The 12,957-nt window shown below is 38.7% G+C and overlaps 1 protein-coding gene across 6 annotated transcripts in view; it reads right to left on the bottom strand.

The window, feature by feature from the left end:
- The window catches only part of BNC2 (basonuclin 2), a 456,753-nt gene that overhangs the window by 271,290 nt on the left and 172,506 nt on the right, over positions 1 to 12,957 (bottom strand). For 2 of the 6 annotated variants that reach the window (XR_003093498.1, XR_003093500.1), the window contains exon 8: positions 12,531 to 12,586. The exons of 3 other annotated variants lie outside the window; for them this stretch is intronic. The gene's annotated coding sequence lies outside the window, so the exon portion shown is untranslated. Of the gene's footprint in view, positions 1 to 12,525; positions 12,587 to 12,957 lie in introns of all 6 variants that reach the window. One more of the 6 variants, XR_003093497.1, reaches the window with a different exon arrangement.

Here is a 12,957-nt window from a genome sequence, read left to right as displayed (position 1 = left end):
ACACTCACAAACATTTGCATTTTAGGTGGGGAGTATTCAAAGAACTTGCATTTTATGACAAACATGGTTATCCTTTGGGGCTCTGACAAGCAAGAGGGCAGGCAAAACTGCAAGAGTTCCACCTCTTGAAACATGGCAGAACGTATCTCAATTGAATCTGGTATGACGGGCCACTGCTGACCCCTCAATCTACTACAATTATTCACTTTTCCAAAGAGCTGCAGTGTGGGTTAAGCAACATGAAGTTAACATGAAGTAACTGTGTTTTTCCATATCTGTTCCAAGTCTGTTAGAAGCTGATTTGTCTACCAAATCTACCAGTAATGGTAAAAATATTGATTCAGGCTGCCTTCTTTTAAAAAGATTTTGTAAACATGATACAAGGTTGTTTTTCTTATGCTGCATAAATCAGTACAACTTCCAAGTCACAAGTCTTTTCATTTCAAAATAAGATCATCACGTTCTTTAGTATAATCATTGGAAAGTACTTTGACATCCCATGTTTCCATCTGTGACGGTGACACAGAACTCCACTTTCCTCTGTACATTAAAGGTGCTATATATTATTGTAATTCCTGCTTTTAGAAACCTCTCTAAATTCCTACTTTCTAAACTCCTAAGCTTACATCAGCCAGATATAATCTCTTACTCAAGGAAGCAGAACCATACTACAACCTTTCTTTGACTGCCAATATATTCTCAAACTGAACTCAAAATTACTTCCTAGTTTGCAGATTTCTCCATTGACATGATGGGACAGGATTCACTGCTAATTTTCCCATGGGTCTGTATTCATTCATGGGGTTAGTTTTACCACTGTACTTTAAAATCTTGAGAAAACAAATTATTCAGTAGCTACAAATCTTTTCACTATGGACCCTCCTTCTATTCATAATGTTCCACATGTATAGACTATCTCCATTACTCCTTTTCAGCTCGAGGTCATTTTTCTTGAGCTCTTACCTTATTTGTTTCCTGTTCCATTTAGCCAGTTCAGTCCTACTGACACTTCATTTTCCATTACTACAGCCTTCTGCTCTTCTTTCACTGTAAATAGCCTACATATACTGATTCACATGTATCCTGGTTGTACCTTCCAGCTTTCTTTCTCCTTTTCTTGAAGGATTCTCAAAATGTTATAAAATTGCAGACCACATTTAAAACAAAAATTATTGTGTGGCCCACTTTTCCTCTTACTCATGATTGAGTGGAACATCTTCCATACCAGTTACAGCTGCATACCACCCCAAAGGGCTTTATATGCATGCAAAAGTAGAAACTGGGAAATATTTGTACAATTTAGCAGCTGAAAACAAGGAAACCCAGCAACATGTGACTAATCTCTCCACAGACCACCAACAAATATTTTGCAACTCACCTGCAGCCAACAGGTGACACTTTGAGAGCAGCTACCTTATTTCATCTTAACTTACGTTTAGCTTATGACAGTCACCTTACCCAAATGGGCAAAATATGATAGAGCACAATACATGAAAAGCAATTTGAGCCAGTTCAGCAGTGAAGTCCACTAGATCTTGTGGGTCCTTCTCTGCTGTCACTTTGACCAGGTATTTACTATTCTATTATATAATAAATCCCGCTATTCTCAGACCTAAGCTGGGCCAGAACATTGTGAAAAAGCTCCTTGCTATCTTCAGCATACCACTGCAGCTGACTGGAAATCCTGCAGCATATGTCAGTATATTAAATATGGAGGGTTTTTACTGACTGCAGCTATTAAAATGAATACTACAACACTATAATAATTCTAATGATTGAGTGGAAAAATACTGTCAGTACATTACATAGGATAAATATGCAGAGACCTCTAAGGGACAGACAGCATAGATGATAGGAGACGCGTCACAAAAAGTACCCTCTTGGGACTGGAGAGTATCATCAAATAAGTATGACAAAAAGGTACACCTCAATCTGCTTTGATTGTCATCTGTTTTAATAAAAGGAAAAAGTGTAACTCAGATTACGAACAAGAATAATTAGTCAAGTATCTGACAAAATTACTATTAGCAAATGTAAACATGCATCTTATGATTTAAGAACCTTAAGGCTTTCTATATTCAGGAACTTAGTTTGACAGAAATAAATTGAATAAAGTCTTCATACTCTTTTCTAAAATACTATATTAAAACCATCTGTACCTGGCTAGTCATATTTTAATTGCGTTATTCCTTTCCTGCAGTGCACAGTAAAAGTAGTGTGCTAAGATTCAAATGCTCTGGTCTTTGTGTCATGCAAATCCACAGTTTGAGATTTTCTTTGATGCTATGCTGACTACTAATAAATTTTAAAAAAAATAATGCTCAAGCTTTAATGGTTAGATGACATTTGTCTGATACGAAGCTAAATTTCATTCTGTCAAAGCTGCAGAAATAAGTGAAAAGGGTCCCTTTACGTTACAATCCCTAGAGCACAGCAGTGCTGAGAGCACAGCTACTGTGCTGTATCTCTCTCTCTCAAAGGAATAACAGGAGTGTGTGAAAGGGCTATTTCCAACTTGTTTTGTGTATAATCAGCAGAAACAAAAGATATAACAACAAGCATAAAGGCCTTTCTCCATCCCCCTACCAAAGGAAACAGAAAAAGAGCAGTGGGCATACGTTTCTGTGTCAACCAGGGCTTTCAGGTGATGCATATTCTGGGTCATGGAGGAAACATGGCAGGTCCTCCTCCCTTTCACATTTTCTTTATTCACTAAGTTGACCCATGGGCAGTAAGGACCTAAGGGGAGGGGAGGGAAGTGGGAGGAACACAGGACCAATGTTATTTTGACCATGAATTAAAATGAAAGGCCAAGGCAAGTAAAACAGAATAGAGATGGGTAATGGAAGTAAAAGGTGCAAAGAAGTTCAAGTTATCTGGTGCTCTGAAAAAAAAATTGCTTAAAGGGCTGGAAGATAGAAGAAAGGAAAGCAAAAAATAAAGAGAAAGAAAGAACAGCTTCATGATAGGCTATGTGTCTTCTAACTGAGCAGAAGCTTCAGAGCATTTTCTGAGGACATGGCCAGGGACTGATTGTGCTAGAGAAGCAAAAGTTTAATCTGGATGAAGACCTGTCATACTGAAAACCTGCAGAAGGCAAAGAACTGGTCAAAGGACATGAAATGAATGAGGAATCCCAGTACAGTATTGGCATTTATAGGGAGCTTCTTGTAGACAAAATAACTTCCCAAGAAACACAGAATGTAACCAAAAAAACACCTCTGAAACTCCTAGAGGAGTAATGAGGGACCAAAAGGAGCTCTGCAGCCTAATATTTGGAGGAAATGGGTGCTGTTAGAATAGGAGAGCTGGCTCACAGCCTATTCTCCACTGTAACAGAAGCTGTCAAAAATGAGGAATACGAGACAGAACTGAAGCTTCCGGAAGAAAAGCAAATATTTTTCTTCCAACTTGATAAGGGGAATCAAACTGTGTATTCTTTTTCTAAAAGTCGCTGACTAGAAATTTTAGGTGTTTTGTTTTGTTTATTTTTTATTAAAAGTTTCTGATGTGACCCACTCACACCAATGGAACCATCATAGTGATAAAAAGATGTTTTGGGGAACAAAGCAAGCATAGGCTAGAATGGAGTTAGGAGATCGACACATTTATTTACCTGATACGTAGGACCTAGAAAATGGACTGTGGAAATGGAAGGCAATGCTTGCAGTAGTGCCTCTTTGCTTCTTCTGACATGTAGGATTTTATGTCCAAAGGAGGCACCCAATTATCACATACAGATCAAAGAACTCAGGCACAATTACCTACAGTGCTTAAGGACTTTTGGCAGAGGTACCACTTACATCAAAAGTGTAATTGCACTTGGCAAATCCATATGCTATCTACCTTGAAAGGTTTTGAACCGAGTATAAGTCTCTTTGTTACTACATGGGGAACAGCAAATGGAAGCAAAAGTTGCAGCCAAAAGAAAAAGGAATGCTGAGGAAGAGAGAGAATGTGTGTAGTAAGAAAGTGTTTCCCTAATAATTCAGCATTTTCACGGATGCCATTGGATGGAAATACAGGAAAATAAACACTTCTGATGCAGAACAACTGGATACTGTCTGTGGATAAAGAAGTTCAAATTATCACTATATACAGGCTACATTGCTGGTGCTTCTTATTTGGAGTAGGATCTTATTCTTGCAGAGGAGGAGGGTATACAAGAATGAGACAATTACCTAAATTCCAAGAGATGCCTAGGGGGGCAAGATTTTGGCTGTGTACTTTACAGCGTTAAGCAACCCTACTAAAATTAAGCTGGGTTTTGTAGCATAGGATATGAATCCATCAAAACATGGGGATGATTAAATAATATCTTTTTATATTCATATATTTTCCAAACAAAGTGGCACAAGAAAACAGGAGAGGAATTTTAGCTTTGTAGATTGACCACATATGAACAGAAAATCTTCTGTAGTCTTAAATTAAGTCACACAGCTGTATATTCTAGCAAAAGAGCCAATCTGCACAAGTTAAACAAAAAGAAGTAGAAGTGTGACACTCTATTCCCAGCTCAGGTGATGGTGGCAGTGAGTTTTCAGTAAAAAGATTCAAGAATGCAAGTATTGACATTAAGCTACGCACTGAAATACATTTTCAAACTATGAAAGCAAATGTGTTGAATAAAATAATTTTGGCTTCCTCCAACAGGATGGAGTGTGGAAGCATGAAAGGCACATGAAGTTAGATGTATTAAACTTCTACACAACAGTTTAATGCAATATGCAAAAATTAATTTTTGGATTGACTTTTATTAACACAAAGTCTAACATGTCCACGCCAACCAAAGATTAGCAAACTGCTAAAGCTATCTGGGAGATTTGGAGAAAAACGTAATGTCTTCATAACATGTTTTTATTTACTTAATATTTTATTATAGGTTCTATAAAGATGAGCCTAAACCAAAATCTTGAAATCTATGGAAATCTGAATTTCAAACTGTTTCAAACTTTGTAACTTGGATCCACCCCTAGAACCTCTTGCATATATAAAATTTATACAAACACATGTTTTAAGGCAAATTTTGTGAAGAAACAGTTCTACTGATTCTGCCTGAGTGTCCTTTTAAATGCAGACTTTCAACAGAAATCTAATGAAGGCAGTTTAAACAGGAAAATATTTACCTTAAATTAATAAAACTTTCAGGATGGACTCCAACATAATATCTGGGTGAGATCAATTAATCAAGATGGCTTTTCTTTGTAGGCGAGGCATGAATTTGGTTGTGAAAAGAGGAGGTGGAGGAAGAAAGTAGAGCAAACATGATTTGCCTCATATGAAATACAAACACGGCCAATACAAAACCTTGTCATTCAGTGTATTTCTTATTTTGAAAACTCTTGCCCTTCTCTCACACACTTTCCAAACACTCAAAATATCATTATTTTTTTTCACTTTGTTTTGCAATTAGATAATTTCTAAAGGCTCTATCATGCCCTTGATCCAAGTCCCTCTAGGTCAATGGGAGTTCTAAAGATATACATAAATACCACAGCAAAACTTTCCTACAAATATCACACTCATCTTCCCTTGTTTTGGGGAGGATAAGGATGAAGCTGTAAAAGTCTATATTACATGGCACTTATTTTTTAACTTCTGTTTTCCATTAAGAGCTAAATGAGATATAAACTGCTTATCAATTCAAATGGGAATTAGTACAAAAAAGTGACAGGAAAGTAAACTGAGTTGAGATGACACTAAATAAGTTTCAATTCGTTGATACGGCTATAGGAGCCATCAAGTTAATATCAATCAAAGGATTCCAGTATCCAGTCATTGGCAGTAGCTAATTAATAACTGATACTCCAGAGGAAGGTAAAATAGATAAATAAAATTAACTCTCACTGTGCTTAATAAATTGTTCAATGCTGAAGAACATGCACTTATGGTAGTGATTAGTGAATAGGCTGCTGTACAATACTCAGTTGTGCTCATCTCAGCAGTTACCACAAATGTCATCAGTGGCATAGCAATGAAGTTTGGTGTCAGGGCAAAGCCCACAGCAGCAGCCTGCCCTCGCCCTGCACACAGATCCAGGGGGGCACATGTCGTGGCTCCATGCCGTGTCCCACCCCGGCCCAGCTGGGCAGCACCTGTTGGCTCCACTTTGCTTCAGCACGCAGGGCTGCTCCCCCCTCCCCCCACCCCCCTACCTATGGCACTGAATGTCATTGAGCTACCCTCTTAGAAATCCAGCTACACAGTGTTTCTAACAGAATTCTGCCTTTGAAAAATCTTCATTTTAGACATGAGACCAAACAAGAAAAACCAAGAAATCATTTCCTTTGGTTAATACTTTATCACTCTCCTTTAACTTCCGAGCATTAAAAGATGGGGGAGAGGGAGGGAGGTTATATATGTTTCTTCTTCTAAAGAGAACTTATTTGCTCAATATTTTTGCTCGTTTGTTCTTACTTAGTTTTATTAACAGACTTATAAAAACTTGAGAAAGGAAAAAAACCAGTAGCCTTTTGTGGCATGAGAACTTTTTGACCATAATGCCAAGGGCCTGATCCAGAACAAGAGAGAGAGAGAGAGAGAGAGAGAACGCTCTTGGAAGTTGATGGCTCTCAGTTCCTATTTTTATAGCACAGGTTGTTAAGCCCTGGGCTCCTCAAGCAAGACTACTGTGCAGCAGGTGTGTGGAAGAGGGAGGGCCTACAAACCGAAGGTTTGCTGAAAACATATGACTGAAATGAGAGAGGCAAAAATTCTGGTGGACAATATCTTATTGGACCAAATGCATGGTTGGGATAGACAGGATTTAAATACTGGCCAGATCACACCTGAAAGATTTAGAAAGGTGTCCCAGGGCCATATAAGACACGGACAGCAGCCAATGATGGTTTCCCACTGTGGTTTCTGCTCCTACTTCTCCCCCAGCCTTACAAGGGATAGCAGTGATTTGATACATACATACTGCCTAAGTAAAAAGTTACCATTTATGGCCTCCTTAGATGCATCTTCTCTTACGTATTTTTAAGAAGTCTATATTCAGGATGAAGTTATGGGTGTCTAGCTAAAGATAAAAGAAATCAGCTAAACAAGACAAAAATAACTGCACTGAGGAGGTCACTTAAAAGGAGTCTACATTCTGAAGCAACTTGCAAATGATGCCTGGCAAGCTCTTAATACAATGGCACATTAAAAACAAAGATGAAATCTGACCCTAAAACAATATACAAATCATACATTTAAATATGCAGATAGGGGGAAGTGAGTTGCAGTACCATACAAAGACTATGATCCCATAGTCTTTAAGAAAGGAAAATTTCAGTTGCTTCTATATGAATTTTACCTTCACAAGGACCTCAAAATATCAGACTCAACACAAAAAGCATTTAACATAAATCAAGTTAAAAAAGGAGTGAATAAAAATTAAACACAACAGGAATGACTTGTCAGTCTTAATATATTACAATTGGCCCTAGCCTTGATTCAATTTTTGCCACCAATTTTGACCTGCTGTAGGCAAGAAGTCTGCTGGGGTCAAATGATCCCAACAAGATAAGCATCCAAACGCCTTTTGAATAAATTCAAAGCAAGTGCTTGCACCACCTCTGCAGGGAGTCTGTTTCATACCCTGAAAATTCAGACTGTAAAGAAGTTTTTCCCCATGTCCAGTCTAAATCAGCCTTCCAGAAGTTTGTGGCCAATAGTTCTCATCATCCCTTGGGAAGCCCTGGTGAACAACTGCTCTCCCAGATCCTGGTGTACCACCCTTATATACTTATAGGCTGCCACCAAATCCCCCTTGAGCCTTCTTTTCTCCAGGCTGAAGAATAAATATATGGTAGGATATAAGACTTTACTTGCCACAATATATCATATGAAGGACCATGCGACTGTCAGGAGTTTTTTCCTTGTGATAAATCTTCCTTGATGTGATATATAAAAGTTCACACATGATGTTGTAGTAAATAAATCCTTAAATGATACCTCACACTACTAAAAAGTGAATTATTAAGATGAACTTTTGAAGTTTTTTGCACATGAAGGATTTTTCTAAAGACTGTAGCTCTTCAGAAAAAAGAGAGAAAGATAATGGAGTAGTCAGAAATCAAGTAATGATTTATCTATAAAGTGCACAACTTTCTCTAATATAGAAAGTAATAAATGAAAGAAACAGAAAGTAGAAATAATCTTTCCTATTACAGCAGTGGAAACCCTAATGTAGACCTAGAGATCTCTGCTTATAATCAGTTTAAATTGCATTCATAGTGGTTTATTTTAATTCAATGAAATAGTGCATTAGGGCCTTGTGACACATTAATTTTAGGAAGCTCCTAGAGATCTTAACCCCTGGACTGTCCAAGTTCTAAGCATATTTTAAGCACATTTTAAGTGGCTTAACTTTAAGCCATTCCAGGGCAGGTTTTTCTCTGATCTGTGTTACTGAGTTCACGTTCCATTAATGGGTGGCCACTCCCCACAGATCAGCCACCCAAGTTTCAGTCCTCCAGTATCCTAGGATGCAGCGTTCCTTTCCCCACCTTCCTGTTCTGTGTGGATAAACTTTCCACCCACTGAACTCTACTGCCCAGAAACTGGTTCTGGCATCAAGCCAACTGCTCCTCCCACCCTTGGGGGGGACCTTCCCACCTTGGGGGTGGACACCTATGCAAACAGCATGCAGAGCACAAGCCAGCTAGACAGGTCACAGGACACAGATGGGTCAGCAGTGGGATCTGGGAAGGTGGGGTACCAAGTAGGGAGCTAGATCAGGTCCCTATGAGCTGGGGCTTCCTTCCCAGGGAAGGGGCATTAGCTCCCCCAAAAGTGATTTCCCTCACTGCTGTCCCCTCCCAGCCATCCCAGGAAGAACAACCAGCACTTTGCACACACCATAATCCCAATTTATTAAAATAGAAGACCGTTTTTATTTTTTTTTTTACTTTATTTTATCCTTCAGTGGCTGAATGACTTCATTTCACCACCGTTCCCCCATCCCCATTTCTTTCCTAAGTCCTATTTCATTACTCACCCCAATCCCATTAACTCTCTACCTCCCAGCTTCATGTTCCTGCATCCCCTCCCCAACTCATCCCTCAAACCCCCTGACCTAGAGCAAGGGTAGAAGCCTGTCATGCTTCACCAGTCCTGTAGTGGCAAGTCACAGCTGTACAGGTGGCAGACAGTCATAGGTTTTTAGCCTTAAGATACAACTGCTCCAAACTCAAGCTAGCACTAACACCAATTTACAGTGTGAGTTGCTCAAAATGTTGAATGTCTAACAAAGCCATTAAACTAATCCAGTTTAAAAAAGCCCATTTTAAAAGTTGTACCAGTGTAACTAAATGAATTTAGAGATACCGAGACCAAAATTGTGTATGAGGTCTATCCCTTAGGCCAGAGGTGGGCAAAATACAGCTCAGAGCTGGATCCAGCCCACCAAGGCATTTTGTGCAGCAAATGACAGATCCCTCAGTACCACCTGGTCCAGACATGGGGAGCAGCCAGGGCCACGGCATGTGTAGCCAGTCCCACCTCCCCAAGGTACACAGTAAAGCTGGGGCAGCATGGTGGCTGGACTCCAAAAGCCAGTGTCACCACCGCCACCAGACCTGGCCCCACTGCCTAGGCACCCCATCCCATCTGCTCTGCACCCACCTCTGGGGATGCTGGATGCAGCAGGCAAGCAGGGTCTCCATGGAGTCAGGGCAGGACCCCGACAAGCAGGGTATGTTTGGCCAGGCAGATGGGATGGGGCCACAGATGGGTAGGGAGCAGATAGGCAGGCAGGGCTGGGTCCAGGGCCAGGGCTGTGGGATAGTGACAGTGCAGGGCTAGGGCCCAGGGCAGAACCATTGCCTGCATGTCCCTGCGACAGGCACTGGTTCCGCAGGCAGGGGCATGCTGGGAGTGAATCACAGCTCTGCCCTGGGCCCCATGCTGTCACTATCCTGCAATCCCAACCTCACCCACCTTGCTCCCTGATGCTGCTGCATAAAATAAAAGTAGCTTAAAGGCTCAGAAACTAGAGAGCAAGTAAATCTAGACTTTTTTTTTAAATATTGAAATAAATCATCTCATGATTTTGGAGGACTTCATTCATGGTCTTTGAAAGCCTGGAATCCTTTGAAAATTCCTGCCATGTGTAGAACAAATTATTTGCCTATTGACATTGCAAACAGTAATAAAGACATTAGGCCTTATTCTCTAGTTTTGACCTTGACCTTTATATGAAAAAAGTAAGCACAGAAGTATAACAAACATGCTACCATTAGCGTAAGCAGAGAATTCAGACTAAGGGGCATTTTCACTTCAATATGGACACACATAAATTACTAACTAAGGGACAAGGCAGCAAAGAATCAGGATTTAATTATTACTAAAATATTTAAGATTTTAGCTTTTCTTTTTTTAATTTAAAACCTATGTAAGAATTGCCCCCAATTATCGGGGAAAGGGGCAGAAACTGTCAAATCACTTCTTCTCTAAAAAGTATTAAATCTGTTTCCTGGACATTTCAGAATATTATGTGAAATTTTAATTGAAAAGCTATAATTTACTACAAGCCGTTTTGGGAAAGCATCTGTTTAGAAGTCATTATAAAAGCACAAAAAATATTACTATATTATTTACCCTGTATCTTTGGAAATCACCATTTAAAATTTCTTGTTTGCAGCTCATCAGAAGTAAACTCCCATAAGTTTGTACTTAAAATGGCTTAAAGCAGATAAAATATAACTCAATGTGCATATCATTTAAACTCTAGGAAAATGCTAATAAGGACTTCTGAAATTTGAAGGGATGATTCCATACATAAATCATGATTTTGCTATAGAGCTGATTGCTTGTTGAGTTTATGACCCACCATAAACCTTGTCAATATAACTGTTTAAAAAACACCACCACCAAACCATCATAAACAGGAACTAATCACATTATGTTTATCTGACAAAATCATCCCTTTTACTTAAACAAAATAGATAAATCATACCACCAATCCTTTGAGTCTTTCTTAACTTTTCTCATAAAAAATAAACAAACAATACAAAGACTTACTACTGGCTTATGTTTCTTAGTGTTACCTGCTTTAATAGGACAACTGCCATATCACATATTTGAATACCTAATACATGTGTGATATAAGAGAAACTCTTTTTTGTAACCAGCTTTAACACTGAAGGGAAATAGCAAATTAAATATTTTATTACATTATTGTCTATTATACAATACATAACATGTTTTAACATCAATATAAAATTAAACATGTGTGCGCGCGCACGTGCACACGCATGTGTGTTTCATGACACACGTATATCTTCCCTTTACCTCTGAAATACTCAACTTGTATTTATATAACTTCTTATTTTAATTTTTTTTTACTATGGAAGCAGAATCCATGACTCCCTTCACTTTCAAATGAAATATTGCAAGGTACCCAGTACCTTACCAGATCCAGCTCTTTCAGTTTCCTGGGTATATATTTATAATTACAATGTTTGGTGCTTTTGATTTGTGTCTACTAAGGTATAAGCCAAAAAAAGTAAGCTCATTGCCACCAGCTGAGAAACAGAACAAATACTATAGTAACAATGCTAATAGAATGAGCAAATTAGTTTAATGACAGCTTATGTTTCAACCTCTGATGTGGCACAAATATTATATATAGATTCATAGATGTTAGGGTCAGAAGGGACCTATGATTGCTTACATAGTATGGTGTGTTATGATTTGTTAATATGATTGTGTATGATCTGAGAGTACAAATCAGACCACATTCACAAAACTTAAAAAAGCACAACTGTCGTGTCCTGCCTCCTCTCCCACCCCGAGACTCACCTAAAGAAACAGACACACGGATAAATATCGCCTTCACTTATTCTAGGATAGCTGCTATGACTTTGCTGAAGTTGCAAAAGTCCAAGTGAATGAATAACATGATTCTTGTTGGGTGTGTAGAGGCATACAAACAGAGTATACAAGCAATAAATAGTATAACAAGCTATATATAGCAAACATTTTCAAATTTGAATGCCCCAAGTAAAAAAAAAAAAAAAAAAAAAAGATGCTGAGTATCTCCAGGATACACTGAAGTCCTGTTTCAATCCATATATACAAATTCACAGATTATTTTCACAGTAGTTGCACAAGCACATGCATACAAATAAATACAATGTAAATTTAATCATTGGTAAGATAATGTCTGACAACAGGGAAAAACAGAAATTCTATGAAAAGGCAAAAAGAACTGAATAAATACTAGAATGATCTCAAAATAAATGTTTCTTTGCGAAAATTATATCCTTATGGCTGTCAGCCTCCAATGCATACAACTGCTGAATTAAACAATCCCATTTAAATGTTTCTAGAAATCATAACTTACAAATAATGTAAATTAGATGGTTCTATTTACCCCTATTAAAAAATCCCAGAAATGCACAGCATTTAGTTCTGCTATTTTACTTTGTTCTTTTGTAGTCTAAAATTAAATCCTTCTGACTCATGTAAACCATTATTACAAGGAAATGTTTAAAAAATGCAAAAAGGAATGAAGGAGTAGTAATGGTAACATACAGTACCATGAGCTGCTTTGGCCTCCCAGTCAGTGGTGTACAGTTAACAGATCACTCCTGGCCTTCAGCAGACAGGGGGAAAATAATTAGAAAAAAAACCCAAAAAAAACAGTGCTGGGAGCAGGGCAGTGGGGCGGGAGGGAAGGGAAGGGAAGGAGGTGGGGGGTGGAAAGAGGAGATCTGGCAGTTTATACAAGAAGGCAACTCAGCTCCATTGTGGCGCATTCCTTCCCCTCTATCTCCCAACCTCTTTGCGTGTGTCTTGTCATATTTCCTTCAGCTGTTAATTGTCTGGACAGCAAGATTTTAAACAGCCACAGTTTAGGAAAAGCGAAACCCTTCTAAGTGACTATTACAGCAAGTCGGCTTCACACTGCTGGGTAAAATTTTCCAAGGGAAGTGTTCTTCTGATAGTTCCTGAGTCTCTAAGTCA

This window comes from Alligator sinensis, unplaced genomic scaffold (genome assembly GCF_000455745.1).
Source record: "Alligator sinensis unplaced genomic scaffold, ASM45574v1 scaffold917_1, whole genome shotgun sequence".
Taxonomy (NCBI): domain Eukaryota; kingdom Metazoa; phylum Chordata; order Crocodylia; family Alligatoridae; genus Alligator; species Alligator sinensis.
Note: the sequence above shows the minus strand (reverse complement) of the source record. Positions and strands in the feature narration are given on the sequence as shown.